The 18,181-nt window shown below is 50.2% G+C and overlaps 1 protein-coding gene across 3 annotated transcripts in view; it reads right to left on the bottom strand.

The window, feature by feature from the left end:
• PKNOX1 (PBX/knotted 1 homeobox 1) overlaps window positions 1-12,113 on the bottom strand; it is a 47,498-nt gene extending 35,385 nt beyond the window's left edge. For all 3 annotated transcript variants that reach the window (XM_065942733.1, XM_065942736.1, XM_065942735.1), the window contains exon 1: window positions 12,001-12,113. The gene's annotated coding sequence lies outside the window, so the exon portion shown is untranslated. The remainder of the gene's footprint in view (window positions 1-12,000) is intronic.
• Window positions 12,114-18,181: the final 6,068 nt, after the last annotated feature.

The raw sequence follows: 18,181 nt of genomic DNA, 5'->3' as shown, positions 1-18,181 counted from the left end.
AAGGAAAAGTACCAAAGACGTAAAAAGCTTTGGAATCTTGACGTGTTTACAAAAATCTCTGTGATCTCAATCAATGCCTGCAAAGTGCTAGTGAACCCGGGGTGCTGGTGCGACTCCCCACAGGCACTGTGGTGGTCAACCACATGTTCCCACTCAGCCTCGGGCATGTGGATTCTAGGGGACCTGGACTGGCCAAGCAGAAGCCCCACAAGGTCAGAGCTCCATGTCAGCCTGCTGTTTACGTAACTCACACAACACGCACAGAGCACCGGTCCCAGGAGGGCCCCGCCAGCGTCCCCACGGGCTTGGGGAGGGAGGGAGAGAGGGAAGACAAGGCAGGCAGTATCTTCCCAGGGTCTACCTGTGTCCAGACCTACACAAGCACTTTAGAACACATCCCCACACTCTGACACGCCTCCCTCCCTAGAAGAGGGTCTCACTGGGAGCCATGCATGAGACAGCATCCAAAGTGAGGCTGTGTGAGGCCAGGCCCGCAGCAGCTCTCACCATCCTCACTGGGTCACTCACTCCTAGAGCCCCGAGCGTCACCTCAACCCCCGCCAAGTAAGAAGTCTGACTAACCAGAACCCCACCTCCCCCGCCATGAGGAAGCCCAGGCCACAGGGAATGTCCACGCAGAGGTGCAGTGGTCCACAGCCCACCTTACGCCCTTCCTGACAGCCTGCACCAACTTTCTGATTTGAGAAAATCCCTCCCCAAGACTCCAGCCCTCAGACACCAAGCCACTCCGGGGCCTCCTGGGCCTCCCAGCTGAAGACCCCAACCTGTAGGGCAGAGACAGGTCACTCCCACCACACCCTTTCCAAATTTCCAGGACCAGTAGGGACCAGGACACTTGCCAGTCTCTGCAGCCCTGCCTGGCCTCCTCCTGCTCATGAGGCTGAGTGCCTCTGAAAGAGTCTGACTGCCAGGCCCGGCCTTTCCCTCTACGTGCTATTTCTGAGAACACAACAGACTTTGTTTTGTGAAAATCAGTAAATAGAAACCTCAGTGAAACAGAGTCAGGAGGCCAGCAGTGGTCCTCTCATGTCCTGACAGCAGGGACAGCCAGACAAGAAACGGACAGACTCTTCTCCCCACTTCCTAGAGTTCAGCCAGTAAGGCAGTGACCCAACCCAGCAACGAGAAGCCACTAGATGAACCCTGGATTCCTCCAGTGGACTCTGTTAACTCAAGCTCTCCCAACCTCCCCTTCCCCTTTTAAAAACAGTTCTCCTCTCCTGGCCAGCCAGGGACTTGCCCGGGATCCAGGTGGTTGCAGACCTGAAAGTGCAATTCTTTGTTGATCCTGAATAAACCCAGTTTTGCTGGCAAGATAACTACAGTCTATCTGTGTTAGAGCAACTGTTTCTAAGATAACTATAGAACTCCTAAGGAAATCAAGAGAGTATTTGACAATCTGACAACTTTGATGCCTATAAATATTAATTTCATCAATTCAATCTATGACTTACTGTGTCATTCAAAATGGGAAACACTAAGAGAATGGATGAAGAAGGTACACAGAACGACCTTCAGTCATGTGGTGTTCAATGCTGCACAAACATAACTCTGCACACACTAGTGAGTCTAAAGAAAGTGCCGACCTGGTGCTAAGTGTCCAAGTGGCATCTCCCAACAGCAGTCAAGGTGTGCAGTCATACATCTCCAGAATATCCCACCACACATTCCTGAGGAGGAAAGGGACTCTATCTCCCTGCTCATCAACACCTATAGGAAATACATACTGGAGCCAGTGTATGTTAACAGCACATGGAGGACTCTTGACACTACCTGTGAGTATCTATGGCTGTTTCATCAATGTATGACAAAACTCACTGAAATGTTGTGAAGTAATTAGCCTCCAACTAATAAAAAAAAAACACAACACTGGGCAACAAAGATCCTGGGGCTTCCCAGATGGCTCCCAGGTGGTAAAGAATTCGCTTGCCAGTGCCAGAGATGTGGGTTCGATCCCTGAGTTGGGAGGATCCCCTGGAAGAGGAAATGGCAACCCACTCCAGTATTCTTGCTTGGGAAATCCCCTGGACAGAGGAGCCTAGTGGGCTACAGTCCATGGGAATCACAGAGAGTCAGACACGACTGAGCGACTAAACCACAACACATCCCGCCACCATCACAATGTCTGGTACACAGCAGGTGCACAATAACTTTGTTTAGTGAATGGTTGTGCCATTTAACACAGGAATTACCTGTTTCATGAAAGTTTACTGTAATTCACCCCAGTGCCTCTTTTAAAAGCTAAATCTTTCTTATTTTTTAAATTTTATTTATGGCTGCACTGGCTCTTTGTTGCTATGTGTGTGCCTGCTCTAGCTGCGGCGAGCAGGGGCTACTTTCCCGCTGTGGTCTGCAGGCTTCTTCTTGCAGTGGCGTCTCTGGTGGAGTGCAGGCCTAGGGTGCAGGCTTCGTAGCTATGGTGCACCGGCTGTTGTTTTGCCACATGTGGGACCTTCCCAGACCAGGGACGAACCTGAGTCCCTGCAATGGCAGGCAGATTCTTAACTGGACCACCAGAGAAGTCCAAAAAGATACATCTTGACTACCTTCTCCATCTCATCTGAAGTTGCTGGTCTGTGCAAGCTTTCTACCTCCAAGGTCAATTCTGGTCATTTATGCCTTCTTTATGTACCACTCACAGCTCTTCAAAATTTACCGCCATCAGATTGTATATGCATGTTCTTATTTGTAAAATTTTCATAGCCATAGCCACACCTCTTTTAAAAGACTATGTTCTCATTTCCTCTTAATCAGATTTGCAAAAAGCAAAAATAGATTTGCCTTAACTTTATTTTCCTGGTTTCTTGAGTTGAAAGTTGAATTCATTTATTTTTCTTGTTCTCTAATAAATGATTAAGTCTACGCACTTTCTTCCTCCTGAGAGCCATTTCCGCCTCATCCATGGGTAGTGTTCGGTAGTCTTGTCTTTCATTTACAGGATGAACACTGATCTCCTCTTTAACCAGCATTATAAAGAAGGGGGTCCTAGCATTTTCAGGTGGATATTTTTAGCTCTCCTTTCACTCTTTAGGTTCTGTCTAGGTTGCACTGTGGTCTGAGAATCTGGTCTATAGAATTAACTTTTCGAAACTTGGGATTTTTCTTTGTGGCCTAATATGTGGCCGGTTTTTGTTCAATGTTCTGTGTAACTGAGAATCTAAACTTTAGGTTTGTTGGGCGCAAATTTCTGTACATCCATCAGTTCTAGCATTTAGATCCTTTCTATCAGTGGTTCTTCTACTGGGGGCGACTCTGGCCCCCAAGGGACGTTTGGCAACTTCCATTAACATTCTGCTTGTCCCAGTGGGTAGAGGCTGGGGACGCGGCTCACCCTGCTACAGAGCTCAGGACAGCGCCCACAGAGAACCACGTGGCGCTGAGTTAAGAAGCCCCTCCACACCTTCTCTTCTCTCTGGTCTAATTTGGTTTGTGGCTTGCTGAGGGCCCCTCTGCCAACTTCTCCCACTTGGATCAACCTTCCCATTTTTCTACATTTTGATACATTCTTGATACATTGATACATTTATTGATACATTAGCTTATGATAGAAAGGACTGCTCTTCTCATGCTTTTGCCTTGAGTTCAGTTGACGCTGGAATTGCTAAACCTTTCTTTCTGTAGGACTGACACAGTTTTCTATCCCTTGTTTCCCACCTTCTTGTTTTAACTTTAGATAGGTCGCTTACATACCGCATCAGCTAGATTTCATTTTTCTACTAAATCTGGAGTTTTTATAACTTGGGAGAGCTAACCCTTTTACATTATTTGGTGTCTCTGGGCTTGTTCATGCCATCTTACATTGTTTGCTTTTTAACACATCAAGCAAACCTCCTCATTCTCCTCTTTTTCCTGAATTCCTTTTAGTTGAGATGACAAAACTCTTCTTTGCTCCACTCTCCCCTCGGGTACCTGGGAGTCATATATTCTACCTTAAGTCTCCTACTAGTTCTCTTACACCACCTCAACACTAACACCTACATCCCAATCTGCTTCTAGAACAAGCCTAGCTCCATCAGCGAAACGGCAACCTGCGTTATCATTCCACACTTGAATCTGTGCTCCTTAGCAGCAGGGACTCAGCGCTGGCAGTGAGCACACAGCAATCTGGGAAGGCAAATGTGTCTAGGATCATTTCAGGATATTTTTTTAAAGCTTTAAAATGAATTTCAGGGCATTTAAAGGTTACATTTATAATCTGGGGTTTACCTGACTATAATGTTCATTCTCATGAATGACATGTCTGTAACCTGTCTAATATCATTTATACCCATGCACATGTATATTTGATATTCTATTTGTTCAGCAACACTGAGCTAACAACCATGCCTCCTTCTAATGGGGGACCAAGTCAAACTTAGCAAAGCACCTTACAGTAACTAGTTTTGAACAGTGGGTTATTCTGACTTGTCTAGACAAGAATTCAGATTATTTTAATGACATTCTAGCTAAAAGGAGAAAATATTTAAATGTTTTGTCTGCACTATAATCATCACCTTTATATTATTTATGAGAAAATTACATTAGAAAAGCATTCCTTTAAGTTTTGATGGCAGAAATACTGGGAATATTCCATAATATGTATTTTGCTCCATGTGTCAAATTCAACAGTTGAATTCTCCACTTGGAATTCACATAGAAAATCTTTTATTAAAAAAAAAACAGGAAAAATAGCATACCTAAAGATGGAGAGATTTTTAAAGTTTAAAATAGTTACAGGTTATAGTCTTGGGATATACTGGAAAGTGAAAGTGTTAGTCGCTCATCTGTGTCTGACTCTTTTCGACTGTAGCCCATGGACTGTAGCCTGGCAGGCTCCTCTGTACACAGGATTCTTCAAGCAAGAATACTGGAGTGGGTAGCCATTCCCTTCTCCAGGGGATCTTCCCAACCCAGGGATCCAACCTGGGTCTCCTGCACTGATTCATTACCAGATTCTTTACCATCAGAGCCACCAAGGAAGTCCCAGGATATACTGGACTAACATTAAAATTGAAACTGATAAACAGGGACTTCCCAGGTGGTCCAGTGGTTAAGAATCCGCTTTGTAATGCAAGGAGTGCAGATCCAATCACTGATCAGGGAATTAATATCCCACATGCCCTGGAGCAACTTAAGTCCTGTTCTTCAATTAGGGAGTCCGTGCAACAAAGATCCCCCATGCTACAACTAAGACTCAATGCAGCCACATAAATGAATAAGCTTTAAAAAGAAAAGAAAAAAAAAAGATGAAGAAACTGAGAAATAAACATCTAAATAAACAAAAGGTAAAGTATGTCCTCAGGCAAGTTAACTAAACATTATCTGGGGACCTCCCTGGTGGTCCAGTGGTTAAGACTCCAAATGTCCACTGCAGGGGCATTGGGGTTTGATCTCTGGTCTGGGAACTATGATCCCACATGCCACACAGCATGGCCAAAAAATAAAAAAATAAACATTATCCAGTCAAGTCAAAAGGGTCCATAAGAAAGCAAATCTCAGAAAAGTACTCAAAAAGAGTTGAGGATTACTCCCATCTCCTGGTTTCATTCCTTTCACTTAAGAATCACCCAAAGAGATGTGAAGATCAAGGGGAACAAAAAAGATTCTAGAAAGAAAGAGGCCGCGATGAGCCAAAGACCAGTAAGGGCCCTGGCCGGGCCCGAATGAGGCTCCAGCCTTTCTGCAGCCTGGGTTCTGGGCACACAGGAGCCTGGCTGGCCTGCTTTCCAGCCAGGAGCTCCGGAGCTGGCGATGTAGAGCCCTCTGGCAGCTGGAGTCTCAGAACAGGGGCTTCTGGGCAAGGCAGGGGCACCCAGGGGAGAGAATTCGACACTCTACACTGACTCCATCAGAGAGCAGGGATTCTTGGTGCTCAGATGACAAACAGAAAAATCAAAGAGCAAGAAGGCATAGGGAACTACCCACTAAAACAGGTTTCTAGATTTAGGCTTCCAGCATTTATTCCCATGGATCCCTTTAGATTCTAATCAAGAGTTAAGAGCTATTTACATAGGCTCTGTGTTGACATCCATCACACTATGTACTGGTCATCACAAAGTTGAGTCCAGTGAGAGACAATACCCACCCTTTCCCCTTTTATTAGTCATATTTCCCCAACAGTTAACACTGTTTGATCCATTTAAATCCAGACCTACGGGTTTCAGGGGAGCACTGAGTCAGCCAGCACTTTTCCGGAAGAGGGCCCCCTGCTAACTGTGTGTGGCTTTGTGGGCCACACAGCCTCTATCACATCTTTTTCCTCTGCAGTATACCATGGACGGTTCCAGGACTGTACAAAATGGGCCACAGCGGGACACGGCACACAGGCCTGTCGCTTACCAACCCCAAGCCTAGAGTTTAGCTGTCCCAAGAAACATATTATACTATAACCCCAGCTACAACGTGCTCTAACTCAGCCTCAGTGATGCAGTCTCTTGCACTTTTCATTTAATCCACACACATGCTGAGGTGTCCGGCAGCTCCCTCCCTTCCCAGTTGCCAGGCCCACCCAGCAGAGGCTCAGGTTTCCCAGAAGGGAGGGTCCTCAGCCACTCTCAGAAGCTGCTCTATGAGCAGGATCAATTCCATCCACACAGAAATGCAGGCAATTCTGGGGTAATTTCAGTTTTAGTGGCTCTGAGAGCTGGTAATGAATGAAGTCAGAAGAGGATGGAGAGACAGTATAAACTACACCTTTAGACTGGGGGTGGGAGTGGGGGTGCGGAATTGATGATCCTTCTCTAAACCGAACCGGTGTATTAATAAAGCTGAGAGAGCTGTTAAGGACCCCCAAAAAACTGTCAAAATTCTATATTCAAAAAAGGAGACCTTTTCCCAAGACTCTTGGAGGATAGCAGCTGTATGTCACTACGGCGCCATCAGTCTTCATTCCTGTGTGGGAAGGGCTGTGGCTGCCGCTAGAGAAGCAGCTGTCTGCCCCACTCCCACCCCGTCAGGCGCCCCCTCCTCCCTCACCTTCCATCCGCCTTCACGTCCCTCCCCAGCGAGATGGTCAGTCAAGAACTCATTCTGAGCAGAATGTTTGTCAAGAGATCACTTTATTTTTCAAGCAAGGTTTTGAGAGGCACCACTTGAAGTTTAATATAATATTCAAATAAAATCACAGATGTTAAATCCTGTCAAAACAAAATCTAGCCCAAAAAAGTATTTCCCAGCCAACCGTACATGTTCACAAGACACAGCAAAATTCCAGCAACAAAGGTGTCTAATGGTTTCAGAATCCATTTCAGTAAATTCTGAGCTGAATGGCCTATCACAGCTGGTAGAATTTAAACTCACATCACAGCTTTGTTTTTAAAACCATGACTACCACTGTCATCATTAAAAACTGACATTCAAAACTTTCATGATATACTTGCTATTAATGGTCAATGAGTATGTTTTAGGTTCAATAAGAACGCCAACCCTTCAAAGCAAGGGTTATGTCATGGTACCATCTTTCTCCCGAGGGCACTGTCTGAGCTCAGGGACACAGCACTGTGGACATGGGCCTGGCAGTCCTGTCCCTGTCCTGATCCGACTGGTGCTCAGCATGGCAGGCCAGAGGATGATCAAATAAACACAGGAAACAACAAGACCCACATGCTTGAAAGGCTCTATCTACACCAGCAGGGACAGTCACACACACTCAAAACCAGAATCACAGAAGGGTAGTAAGATCGTAGATAAACACTGAAAATGAGAAACATGTCAATTATGTAAATACATGAAAATACACATAACACTGACTAAAAATATAACTCAAAATAGCTGCACCGATGAATATGTAAAAACTTATGCCTATCCCATTAAACTCGGGTTCCATACAAGGTGGTTTGGAAAATGCTGTTCCAGGGCATTACTTCTCAACCAGGGGGAATTTTTGTCCCCCAGCAAATGCTTGGCACTATCTGAAGACATTTTTGGTTCTTAACACCTGTTGGTGGGGGTCCCGCTGGCATCTGCTAAAATCCTACAATGCATAGGACAAGAAGTACCCAGCCCCAAAAGCCAACAGGGGCCCAGCTTTGAACCCCTGCCCCAGGGGATCACAGGGGTGTTTCATTTATGCAGCAATAAACTGTGAACTTGCTTTTAAAAAGATGCTTTGCACAAACACATAAATGAATTTATAATAACACAAAATTAAATTTCTGATTTTTTAAAGCAAAAAAAAAAAAAAAATTAAAACCTTGATAAAATATCTCAGCTATCATATGGCATATACTGAGGGTTTGCCCAGCTCTCATGAAGGCATTCTTTCTGCAAATCCAACGAGACTGTTGAGGCAACTGCAGTCACAATTCCTACCACTACAGTCCCTTCCAAGTAACCCACCCCATTGCAGGCCCTGTGGAAAGGGGATGGCTGTGAGCTGGCAAAAGCCCACCCCTCCTTGGGGAGAGCTTGGGGACCAGGTGGGCACCTGGGAGACATGGTGGAGGGTGAGACAACCATCACCCTGTCTCTGGGGTGAGCAGGGTGTATGAGGAGAACAGGAGAGGATAAGGCAGGCAGAGTTGAGGAGCAGAGAACACACGGCAGAGTATGCAGGAGCAGCAGACGGTTGAGATCAACAACGGAAGAGCAAGCCGGGAAGGTCAAGACCAGGGTGACAGCCAGATCTCGCCAGGCCCCAAACTGCAACTGCATCCACCCCCAGGCCCAGCACTACCTTAGTCGTTGAACTCCACTAGGTTCCTTTCTCCCTTAATCCTGTGTGACCTGCCAGTAAAGTCAGCCTGCTGCCTGCCACCCTGGGGCCTGAGTACGGCAGCCGGGCGTCAAAGACACAAACACCAGAGGCCTTTCCCACCATGTGCCCTGCGGCCTCTCCCGACAAGGCTCTGCGCGGCCGGAGGTTGCACCAAATGACACACACCTGTGGGGTGGCGAGGTCACCCTGAGTAGAATAGTCCCCAGACAGGAGTGCATGATGCATGATCCCACACTGGGCAGGCCACTCTGAGGGGGAGGGAGGGCTGGGGGCTGCTGGCTGGACCTGTCCGGAGGAGTGCATCCTAACACTGAAGGGAAGACTCAAGACAATGGGAACTGAAAACAGTCACCAGTGCACAGGCCCTCAGTCCTGAAACCTGACCCATCAGCACTTTTCAAGATTCTAGAAGAGCTGGAGGACTTTCCCCCAAGGAAGCTGAGATGGAATGAAGCAACTACTCTGTCCCCTCCACAGGTCCCCAGAAGTGACCTCAGAGCCATAGAGCTTCCACACCCAGTCTGAAACCACCTCGTCAGACAAAAAGTTGGCTGGGCCAGCATCTGGCCCACTGTCTGCAAACCTCCTGGAAACAGCGAGTAGACCAGTGAGGCCGACATGCCACGATGAGGACAGCTGCCGGCCGAGAGCACCCCGCAGCCGAGTACCAGGTGGGCAGGTGGCCAGGTGGGCAATACAGCCACAGGGGCCTTATTTGACAGTCTCTACAGCCAAGTCTTTCCAACCAAATGCCTCTGCCTCCCAGTCCCTGAATGCTGATTCCAACAATTTCTCAACTGAACACTTTCAACACTAGACTCCACTTTCCTAAACAACTTGTACAAGACAGAACTGTAACCCATCCCAGTGTGAGTCATCACTACTGGTGTCAGACAGTTACTCCAGTGACTCAGCCTGCTATGACCCCAGACAGTTCAGCGCTGGGTTCCCTGAGCTGTGCTGTTTGTACTTCCTCATCACCCCTGCCCTCAGCACAAGCATTATGAGGAAGAAAAAGGAGGGCACATACATACTCCTAGTAAGGGATGCGCTGAGAGCAAACTGACTGCTAGTGCAGAGGCTCTTAACTTGGTCTCTGAACCTGAATGAGAAAAAAATCACATCTCTATGTCTGGCTGAAATTTAGCACTCATTCAATTCCACAGGTAGTCACAAAATCCTGGAATTTGCAGAGCACCTGTGACTTCTTCACCAACAGAAACCACAGATATTTTCACAAAACATTAGTACTGTACAAAAATCTCAAACTTATACTCATCAATACTCAAAAAGAATCAGATCTGGTGTTCCATCTGTTACTATGTGAGCTATTAAAAACCAGGTCAGAAAATTCATCACGTTTACTTCGGTATTTTTGATAACTGTATTTCAGTATAATAGGTTCTCTTCTTGATCCTTTTTTATTTTTTCTAAAACGTTCGTGCCAGGAGGAGGCGTCCAGAGGTCTGGGGAGGGCAGGAAAGGCCCCCTGGGGCGCATGATTTGCATCACTCTAGAGGTTTCAAAGTGTTCTTCTAAACAGTCTCAACTAGTTTGCAACAACAGTGAAAGTTACGCTAGAATGTTACTATTCGCCCAGTACCTTTCACTGATCCTAAGTGGTACTTCCCTAAAGTTACAACACACCGACACAGACATGTAAATATCTGTGCCCTAGAGGACAGCCTTCATACCCAGCATCACTAGTGTCTGCACTTAGATCGTCAACACGGGATGTTCACCTTTCCAGTCCTGCTTCATTCCATATTTCACCAATTCTAATCCCCACTTGTAAATCTTCTCAAGTAGGAAGGGTCCTTCGGAAAGCCCTGTGTCCTACAACTCTATTCCACAGTCGTGCTAAACGAAACGCACGCCTCTCTCCACGCTGGGCAAGTGAAGAAAAAAACCGATGAAAGGCAGACTGGAATCAGCGGGCTACCTTCCAAATCCACGTACACCTGATTTGAAAGCATCACTAGCAACCGTACTGGCAGAATTTTCACATTTCACTTCGATTTTTCCACACAGTATTCAGAAAACACTGCATAAAATATTATGCAAGTACATAAGCCCTTTCTTAACAAGTCAGGAGAAATCATACAAGTATATCCAACGAAAGCTGAGGGTTTCATTTAGCATAAAGCGGGAAGTATTCCTACCAGTAGTTTCTACTGAAAACTAAGTCTTAGGATCAAAACTGTTCATCACAACCTCCTTACAAACGGCAAATCTACCCTGGATAGTGCAGGTCTGAGATCAAAGTTACCAAATGCACATTCGCGTCACTATAGGTATTCCCCTACCCCTTCCTAGCATCCGCCTTCCGCCCTTACCCCGGGACTCCGACCCGGGCAGCACGCGCTAAGACGGATTCAGGAGTCATGCATCACAAAGGAAAGCCTAACGGGCCCAGCCTCTGAACCACTAACGACGCCGCGTCCCAGCAGCCTCTGCGTTGAAATAAAGCAGACTCCTCTTTCCCTGTCTCTCCTGAGGTGACTCACGACCTCTCCCTCAAGGAATGTGGGAGCCAGCGGGCGGCCAGGCCGGGCCCCACACCGCCGTCCTCTAGCTCCAGTCGGCCGTTTACCAACCGCGACGCCTGTGTCACTCGTTCCAGAGCACCCCGGGCTCCCTAACAACCCGGGACCTGCCGGCCGCCGCCCGGCCTCGGGGACCCCGGAAGCCCGAGGAGGGCGACGCCCCCGTCTCACGGCTGCCGAGCACCCCCGCCGCCGCCTCGCGAACGTCCGCCCCGCGCGCCCCCGCCCGGCCCCGCCCCCGAGCCCCGGACGCCGGCCCCGCCCCCACGCGCGCCCGCTCCCCGCCCCGCCCCCGCGCGCCCCCTTAGCCCGGCCCCCGCCCCCGCCGCGCGCCCCCGCGCCCCCCGCCCCGCCCGCGCAGGGGCGCGCGCCGCGCTCCGAGAGGGACGGTTAGGAGCGCGCGCTTCGCCGCGGGCCCCGCGCGGCGGCGGCGGCGGAGCCTTCCAGAAATTTCTGCGTCCCTAAGCCCACACCGAAAAACAAGCGGGGCGCGCCCCCGCGCCGGCCCGGCCCTCAGCGCCCCTCCCCGCGGCCGCTGTTCCCCTCCCCCACCCGCGCCCCCTCCCCGCCCCCTGCCCCGGGCGGCAGGTCCGGCGCGGCCCTCCCGGGTGGCGGCGGCCCGCGGAGACACGGCCGGCGGCGGCGGGGCGGCGGCCGCGGCGCCGGCGGGCCGGCGTGATTGATAGGGACGGGGCGGCGGAGCGGCGGCGGCGGCGGAGCGGTTGAGTGACAGCTTACCTGGGTGCCAATCTTCATCACACTGACAAGCGGCTGCAGCAATCGGGACCCGCAGTGCCGCGCCCGCGTCCAACCGTCACGCCGACGCTGGGCCACGCGACACAGCCTCGCTCAATGGGAGGAGGGCGACGCCGACGCGCGCCGCATCAATATTCACAGTGAGGGCGGGGCCTGCGGGCCCAGGGCCCCGCCCCGTCCCTGCGCCGCGGCGGCTGGAGGCAGGGCCTGGGCGCCGCGGGGCGGAGAGTGAGCCGGGGGCGGGCAGCGGCCGGCCCCGCCCCCGCCTAGCAGTCGGGACCCGCCCCCAGCCGCTGCGCCGCGGCGCGAAGAGCGGCCCGCCCCGCCGGCCGCGAGCCCCGCCTCACTAGTATGCAGCTGGGGGCGTGGCCTGCTGTAGCCACTCCCCCGCCGCTCTTCCCTCAGAGACCCGGGGAGGTGTGTGGAGCGGGCTTGGGTAGGCGAAACCATCTGCGACGGTCAGGAGGGGAGGGCGGGCCGTACCATCCGCGGGAGGAGCCCTGAACGCGCGCCCCGACGATTCAGGGCAGGCCAGCCCCGGGCTGTCCTCGGAGGCCGGGCCGTGAGGGCGTCTGGCACCCAGGCCCCTACTCTGCGCGGCGGCCCCTTTGTGTGCAGGTCCGAGGCAGTCCCCTGCTTTCTTCCCGGAGGTTGCGCACGTGCGCCTCGAGAGCGGCGGCAGTGCCCAGCCACCAACCTGACCCCCGGCGCCCTCAGCCGCGGTCTGGGCTCCAGCTACCGCTGCAGGCTTGCCTCTGGTCCCGCGCTCTGCCGCCAGGCACCCGTCCTCCGGTGGCCCACGCAGGCCCCGTCTGCCACCCCATAGGGCGACGCGGAAAGTATGGTGTATCTCAAGGTGGACTTTCAAACACGGTGCTGCAGCGGGCCCGCGGGTCCCTCCGGTGGCCTTGCCCTCCAGGACGTTAAGGAAAAGGCCAGGCCTTTCCTACTGCAGAGGCATGGGGCCTGAGCGGCTGTCTATTTCTACAGAAACGTTCCTCCCCGGTGGGATCTCTGTCTGGAGAAGGGCTCGTGCGCTGCCCCGGGACCCAGGACTGGACCTCGTGGAGGGTGCCTGGTGGTTCAGTCGGGAGCCACTGGGAAGGACCTCGCTCCTAAGTCTTCAGGACTCCACCAGCACCATGAAGCTGCAGGCAGTCTCCGTGGTCCTGCAGAAATGCTCCGTTTTCCAGAGAGAAGACTGTGATAGCAGCGCCTGGGCTGGGGTGCAGTCAGCCACTGACCAGTGGAGAGTTGGAGGGAGGGGACCCCCACAATTCAGTGGTGCAGACCAGCTACCTGTGTTTGCAGGGCCCAGTGCAAAGTCAGAATGAACAGTCCCTTGTTCAAGAGTCACTAAGAATTTTAAGGCAGGGACAGGAGATTATTATACCCGACTGGGGCCCCAGCTGATGCCACTGCTCACAGGCACCCTGAGGCAGCCCTGGCCTGGTTGGCCTCACCCTCTCCCCACCTGGGACTGAAGCTTTCACCTGGTTCCCGTCAAGTGTGTGAGGCAGGAGAGGTCTCTGTCCAGGAGAACCTGGGGGTGTGCTGTCCCCTGATGGCCCGAAACAAGTCCCAGGGCAGTTGAGACCCAGGCCCTGCACCCCTGTCTGGCCTCTGCGCCTGGCCTCCTCTACCCAGGCCCCCACATGATCTGCCTGCCATTCCTTTCTTCCTCTTCATGGGCCGTCTCCAGAGGAGAAAGGGCTGGAAGCGCCGTCCGTGACACTGTGGCCCGGAGGCTCACACATCTCGGGGCTTTCTTTAGGAAAAGTAAATGAAAATAAGTTAGAAGTGGGGACTTTCCTTTCCTCTACCTCCACCCATGGCTTCCCCCCAGTGGTGGCATGAGGGTGGTTTACGAACAATAAAGAAAGGTTTGTGCACAACAGGTGCTTCTGCCTACTTTCTTCCCAATTTCTTTGTTAAAGACTTGCTACTATTTCCTCAAGGACCACATTTAGGTGTATGAAGTAAAAAGCCATGTATAATTGTTCATAGAACTACCTGGATGACAGCAGGTGCTGTGAAACCAGGAGGGGAGGAGGGAAGGTGGGAGCAGGCAGGCAGGTGAAGGAGCTTTGCAGGACCCATGGGGAAAGGTAGAAAGAACTCTGCTGAGGTGCCAATGGGACAGACAGAGCCCCACTCCGTGCAGCTCTGTCTCAAGCTGGAGAAGGTGGGGAAGAAGGTAGGGGGAAGGTGAGCCTTGAACCCTGCCTGGCAGAGCATGTGAGACAGTGCACAAAGCCTGTGGCAGCCAGGATGGGGTGCACGGTGCTTCACTGGCAGGGGAGATTGCAAGGTGAAAGCTGGAGGAGGTGTGGGGAGGCAGGATTGGGGCCGTCTTTAGAGGATGGCTGGGATCTGGAGCTTTGGTAAGAAAAATGAGTGGGGAAAAAAAAAAACCTACAGATAAGGGTGAGTCTCTTGGCTTGTCAAAGCAGCCAGCATGGCGGAGAATAAGCCACTTCAGTTTGCACAGGTGAGCAGAAGTCACCAGCAATGAGTCAGACCACATTACTGCTATGCTCGACCCCTCCAAGAGTCCCCCATTTGATTTAGAGCAAAAGCGAAGTCCTTGCAGTGCCTGTGAGGTCTCTACCGTCCCTCTCCCCTCCACACGTCTGACCTCAGCTCCTGCCACCCTTCCCTTCACCTGCACTGTTCCAGCCAGCCTCTTTGCTGCTCCTAGCTCACTCTAAGTGTGATTCAGCCTCAGGGCCTTTGCACTACTAATTTCCTGTGCTTAAAGCAGTCTTCTCAAAGGTATCTCCGTGGTTCTCTCTCACACCATGAAGTCTTTCTCAACTTCATTTTCTCAAAAGAGGTTTAAAATTGCAAACTCCCAACCCATTCCCTACCCTGCTTCCTCCTCCTATAGTACTTCTGTAGTTACAGGTAGCTTGCAATGTAGCTGTTTAACCACATAACTTATTTACATGTAACATATGATACAACTATATAACCATGTAACTTACTTACATATAAGGTAAGATGTATCTATATAACCATGTAACTTATTTACATGTAAGGTATGATGTAACTGTATAACCATGTAGCTTATTTACATGTAATGTACAATGCAACCACATAACCATGTAACTTATTGACTGTGTCTATCCTCCAATCCCATACCTGCCCCTGTACACACACATAAATAATAGAATCTAAGCTTCTGAAGACCAAAAATTTTACTCTGTTTTGTTCACTGATGTATACTAAGCACCGGTGCTAGTACCTGGCAAGTAAATATTTGTTGAATGAATGAACCAGTGCTTCTAATACATGGTGTATTGGCTATCTATCACTTTGTAACAAATTATCCCAAACTTAGTGTCTGAAAACAACATACATTATCTCACAGTCTCTGTGGGTGGGGAATCTGGGCATGACTTGACTGGGTCCTCTGCCTCAGGGCGGGTCATGAGTGACCTCCAGGGCTGTGGTCTCACTTCATGGCTTGACTGGGGAAGGATCCATTTCCAACCTCACATATTTGTGGGCAGATGGACTGAGGGCCTCAGGTCCTTACTGGTTCTTGGCTGGAGGCCTGTTCAGTTTCTTTGCCACATGGAGCTCTCCAGAGAGGAGATGGAGAGGAGAAGGGGAGCCAGCAGCTTGCTTCATGAAAGCCAGCAAGGAACAGAGTCAGCGTGGAAGACAGAAGTTGCAATATTGTATAAAGTAATCCCAGAAGCATCTTCCAATCACCTTTGTCTATTCTGTTGGTTAGAAGCAAGTCTCAGGTCCTGCCCAAATACAAGGGGGGGAACCAGGAAGACACAAACAGCAGGGAGAATCTTCCAAGACCATCTTAGAGCCTGCCCATGTGGCGTTTCTTTTTCTGTGTAAAAGAGACACTGTGGTGTAGTCAGGAGAGCCCTGGACTTTCTGTCTACAGTGCTGGGTATGGACAAGTGGCTTTGCCACTTGTCATGTGATTGTGGATGAGGCCACTTCACCTCCCTGAGATCCAGTTCCCTGCTTTCCATGGGGATGGTTGTACATCTCTCAGGGTATTCTGCAGAGGAGGCAGTAAGCTGTGTAAGAAGGCCCCCAGCATACATGCGGATGCCCATGGTTCTTCAGGCTTGAGTCCCCATTTTCTCCAGAGGACAGTTCAACAATGAAGTCCCTAAAAGATGAGGGTCGGAGACACTGCCCTCACCTGTGACACGGCCTCCTTGAGGACCCCAGCCCAATGCAGCAGGGAAATGGCAGCTATGGCAGTGTTAAAGCATGATGTTGGCCTAAGACAGAATCATGACTCTCAGGCAGACATGCAATCAACAGGTGGCAAAGAGCTTCCTGAGCTCACTGATTGATTGAGGAAACAGTAAGATGTCACAGCCTGTTCAAAGGGAAACGCGAAGAACAAACACCTAACTAGGCTGGAATATAGGTGTGAATCGCAATTTGTGCAAAACTGGCTTTGAGTGGAAGGATTTGAGAACCATGGGGTGAGGGTTGTCCCTTCATCACATAGTCCACAACGGAGGGACATCTGCATCGCCACCCATTCCCGACAACTTAGACTGTAGAATAGCTCAAAGACAATGAAAAACTGGAATCAGAAAACCCAGAAGGTTGCGCTCTAAAGAGAGCAGAGTTTCCCACTGGAGATGCCCAGCAAACATTTCACTTGTTCCGAGTCTCCTTATACTTGTAATACACTAGTGTATTACTTTGCTGGGGCCGCTGTAACAAAGTGCCACAGACTGCGTGTGAGTGCATGTGCTTAAATAATTTCATGTATGTTTGTATTTATTGGTTGTGCTGGGTCTGTGTTGCTGCTTGGGCTTTTCTCTAGATGGGGTGAGCAGGGACTACTCTCTAGTTGTGGAGTGCGGGCTCCTCATTGGGGTGACTTCTCTTGTTGTTGAGCACGGGTGCATGGGCTTCAGAAGTTGCAACACACGGGCTTAGTTGCCCCGCAGCATATGGAATCTTCCCGGACCAGATCGAACCAGTGTCTGCTGCGTTGGCAGGTGGTTTCTTTACCACTCAGCCACCAGGGAAGCTCCAGACTGCGTGGTTAAACAACAGAGTTATTCTCTCAAGTCTGGAGGCCAGGAGTCCAAGATCAAGGTGTGGACAGAGCTGGTTCCTTCTGAGGCTGGAAGGGAAAATGTGTCCCAGGCTCTCCCTGAGGTTCTGATGGTTTACTGGCCACCTTCAGTGTTCCTTGGCTTGTAGAAATATCACCCAGATTCCTGCCTTTGTGGTGTTTTCACTGTGCACTTCTGTGGGCCCAGTCTTCCCCATTTTGTAATGATCCGGCTTACTTGGATAACTCTCTGTCAATAGCTTAAAATTTGATCATCAGGAAAACGCCTACTGAGGAAGCATTCTGGGGGTGGGGGTGGGGGAGTGGCGGGGGAGTGGTGAACCTTGTCTCCCAGGCTTGCATGCTGGCCAGGCATGCTCCCCTGAGATGAAGCCGAGAATATGAAACATGAGTCAAAATATTTTTGGTTGTTGTTCAGTCGCTAAGTCATTGTCGATTCTGTGTGACCTCATATGCTGCAGCACACCAGGCTTCCCTGTCCGTCACTATCTCGCAGAGTTTGCTCAAATTTGTGTATGTTGAGTCAGTGATGCTACCTAACCATTTCATCCTCTGACACCCCATTCTCCTTTTGCCTTCAACTTTTCCCAGCATCAGGGTCTTTTCCAATGTGTCAGCTCTTTGTGTCAGGTGGCCAAAGTATTGGAGCTTCAGCATCAGTCCTTCCAATGAATATTCAGGGTTGATTTCCTTTAGGATTGACTGGTTTGATCTCCTTGCTGTCTAAGAGACTCTCTAGTCTTCTCCAGTACCATGATTCAAAAGTATCAGTTCAGTGCTCAGCTTTCTTTATGGACCAACTCTCACATCTGTACATGACTACTGGAGAAAACATAGCTTTGACTATATGAACTTTTATCAGCAAAGCAATATCTCTGCTTTTTAGTATGCTGTCTAGGTTTGTCATAGCTTTCCTTCCATGGAGCAAGTGTCTTTTAATTTCATGGCTGCAGTCACTGTCCACAGTGATTTTGGAGCCTAAGAAAATAAAATCTGTCATATATATATATATATACACACACACAGAGAGATATATCAGCTGCTACTACAAAAAGCCAACTTCCTCCAAGTTTTATCCTGACCTTT

The sequence above is a fragment of the Muntiacus reevesi genome, chromosome 8 (assembly GCF_963930625.1).
Source record: "Muntiacus reevesi chromosome 8, mMunRee1.1, whole genome shotgun sequence".
Taxonomy (NCBI): domain Eukaryota; kingdom Metazoa; phylum Chordata; class Mammalia; order Artiodactyla; family Cervidae; genus Muntiacus; species Muntiacus reevesi.
This window is presented reverse-complemented; position numbering and strand designations above follow the sequence as displayed.